The sequence below is a fragment of the Pipistrellus hanaki genome (genome assembly GCF_964339955.1).
Source record: "Pipistrellus hanaki genome assembly, chromosome: 8".
NCBI lineage: Eukaryota > Metazoa > Chordata > Mammalia > Chiroptera > Vespertilionidae > Pipistrellus > Pipistrellus hanaki.
In genome coordinates, this window is record NC_140510.1 from 87,326,563 (window position 1) to 87,329,779 (window position 3,217).

At 44.3% G+C, this 3,217-nt stretch overlaps 1 pseudogene across 1 annotated transcript; it reads left to right on the top strand.

Annotated features, from left to right (window-relative positions):
- Positions 1–1,818: 1,818 nt before the first annotated feature.
- On the top strand, positions 1,819–2,599 carry LOC311626272 (eIF5-mimic protein 1-like; annotated as a pseudogene). Its single transcript has one exon. The product of its transcript is annotated as an eIF5-mimic protein 1-like (transcript).
- The last annotated feature ends 618 nt before the right edge of the window (positions 2,600–3,217 follow it).

Below are 3,217 nucleotides of genomic sequence, written 5' to 3' on the forward strand. Positions count from 1 at the left end.
CGTTTGCTTGCACATGCAAGAAATTAGGATTGATGTGTCAGTTTCCCTAGCTTAAATGTGAGTGTTATAAGCACAAACCAATGCTTATTCATTCATGAATTTTCTGAATCCAGCAAAGTTAAAATGCCAAAGTCAGTAACTGTGTGTTAAATAAACCAATGAAAGAGAACAGATCTTTAACAAAAATAAAATGTGGGCATCCTAGGTCTTGTCCTTTTCACTCCATATAGGAAATCAATGCTAGAAAAACAGGGTATAGGAAGAATATTTGGGTGTTCATTCTGTAACAGTAATTCGGAAGGGGCATGTGCCCTGTGGGACTGAAATAGTGAAGTTATTCAAAACTTCCTCACAGTAACCTCTATGAGAGCCATCTTGTCTCTGTCTGTGGTGCTGAGATTAATTCCGGGCAGAAATCCTTGGCTCTGCTTTCACACCAGGCAGAGCCAAGTCCTATTGGAAGACAAATATTTGCATATCTCATTGACATTGATAGACTTTCCTCTCACCGAGATCTCAGGACACTCACTGGCGCTGACCCCACAGCTGCACCTTTGGAGTGTGCGGGGGAAGGGGCAGCAGGATACCTCCTGCCCACTCACCAGCTCCTAAGGGAAAACGTCTCCTCCTACTAGGTATGTGCCTGGGGAATGTGGTTGTCCTCTAGAGCCTACGCTTTCAGGGCAGTGGAACTGAAAATCTTCCATGAGATGCCATCAAAAATTTGGGGGGGGGTGGGTAGGGGGGAGGCTAAACAAAATCAGCCAGGCTGGATTATTCACCTCTCTCCTCCCCAGCCCTGCAAAGGAAGGCCTGCAGAACTGCTGGGCAAAAGTTCCCTTTAAGGTTACCGGGCCACCCTGCCTGATATGTCTTTTGGGATGCTTTTTAACAAGTACAGGGAAAGGTAGGCTTGCTTATATGCTTATATATGCATACACACTGAGGGCCTAATTAAGAACTTCTGGTGGCATACGAATAATTTATTTTAGATACTACACAAGAATCAAACATGTATAAGATAAAAGCATCCCTTAATTTGTAATTTATTAAAATGTTAACATAGAGCAGACTTAATCAGTGGTTTTATAGGATAAATGTTTACATTTTCCTTCTAGTTAGAAACATCAATGATAGAGAGTCATCAATCAGCTGCCTCCTGCACGCCCCCGACTTGGAATGTGCTTGCAACCAAGGTACATGCCCTTGACCCGAATCGAACCCGGGACCCTTCAGTTCGCAGGCCAACGCTCTATCCACTGAGTCAAATGGGTTTCAGCTGTGTATACTTCTTGCACTAGCCCTCAACGGATGCTATCAGCCAATTCATGCGCAAAAATAATCCTTTTCTGCCCTCTTGTGGCAATTCAAGGAATAGCACGCTGTGCCTCTGTCCGTGGTGCTGAAATTCCAAGTAAAGCCCTGTGGACACGACTAAAAATTCTACCCAGAAAAAAACAGAAAAACCTACCAAATCATCGAGGCTATCCATGGCGGCAATCATTCCATCCCTGATGGACCGAAGTCACGGCTCTGGGTTCTTCACCTGTTCCCATCCCAGCCCTGCAAAGGGAGGCCCTGGAGACTGCTTTGCTGAGGTTCCCTTTCAGATGACCTGTTCATCCTGCCTAATGTTCCTTGGTGCCTCTTATAACTAGAAAGCAGTGAATGAGAGTATGTCTGGCAAGTTGTGCTCTAACCACTTAGCAACATCAGCTATGGATTATATTCACTTTTAAAAAATATAAATCGGACTCCTCCATTGTCTGCCGCCGCCAGTGCTGCTGCTGCCACCCCCGCTGCCAGAACCATCGCATCTCCCAGCCTCCTGTGTCACTGCTACCTTCTTGGACAGAAATTTTATGAATAAGCATATGAAGCCAGTGCTACAGGCCAGCGGTTCAAAACTTGGAAAAGGGATGAAAAAGAGCAATCTGAACCCACCGTCTTCAGGGATACACTTGTCTAGGGGCTTAATGAAGCTGGTAATGACCTTGAAGCTGTAGCCAAGTTTCAGGTCTGTACAGGCTCAAGACTAGATTATCGTCGCTATGCAGACACACTCTTTGATATCCTGGTAGCTGGCAGTATGCTTGCCCCTGGAGGGACATGCATAGATGATGGTGACAAGATCAACATGACCAACCACTATGTTTTTTCAGCCAAAGGAGATCATGAAACTATCTGAAACCATGCTCAGTTCTTCAATAAAGTCATTAGGAGATATAAGTATGTGGAAAGGCTTTTGAGGATGCAATGAAAAAGCTTCTCCCCTTCCTTAAAGCCTTTACTGAAACAGTGCAGACAAAGTTGGCAGTGCTGTCGGGGATCTTGCTAGGCAATGACACCCTTCCTCCCACCATCCTCACCAGTCTCTTCACCGACTTTTTTGTTAAAGAAGGTATTGTGGCCTCATTTGCGGTCAAGCTTTTTAAAGCCTGGATGGCAGGAAAAGATGCCAACTCTGTTACCTCTTCTTTGAGAAAAGGCAACTTAGATAAGAGGCTGCATAAACTCATTCCCGTTAACAGAGACTATAGATCACTTTGCTAAGTACTTCACCTACATGGGATTAAAGGAGCTCTCCAACTTCCTGTGAGGGCAGTAGCAATACGCTCCCCTGCTGGTCATGTTCAGCTCCCAAGGCCAGTCAGAGCTGATCCTCCTGCAGAAGGTCCAGGAGTACTGTTACAACAGCATCGACTTCATGAAGGAAGGCATTTCAGAAGATTGTGCTTCTCTTATATAAAGCTGGTTTGCTGAGTGAAGAAGCACACGTGACCAACCAAAGGCAAAAGTGTTTTTCTGACCAGATGAAGAAATTTGTTGAGTGATTGGTTTCAAAACACAGAAGAAGAATCTGAATTGGAAAGTGAAGACAATTAGATGGCAGAGAGGCACAATCCTTAGGTCATCATACAACACTTGGATTGGTAATGCTGAACCATTGAAGAAGAGAAATGTGGCTTGCTTTCACAAAGGAGAAAAAAAAATAGGGTAGGTTTCCCTTGTGCAGAGGGGACAAATCGTTATTGTTTTTGTTTTATTTTTAAATGGATCAAAGCCATTCAACCAGGAGTCCAATAGAAATCCGAATTACTCAGCAGACACCTTTTTTTAAGCTGTATTTTTCAGGTACTGTGTGGTGAATGCCCCACTGGTGTCTATTACAGGGCAGGGCCACTTTGGTAGATGTGTATCTAATTGTGTATGTGAT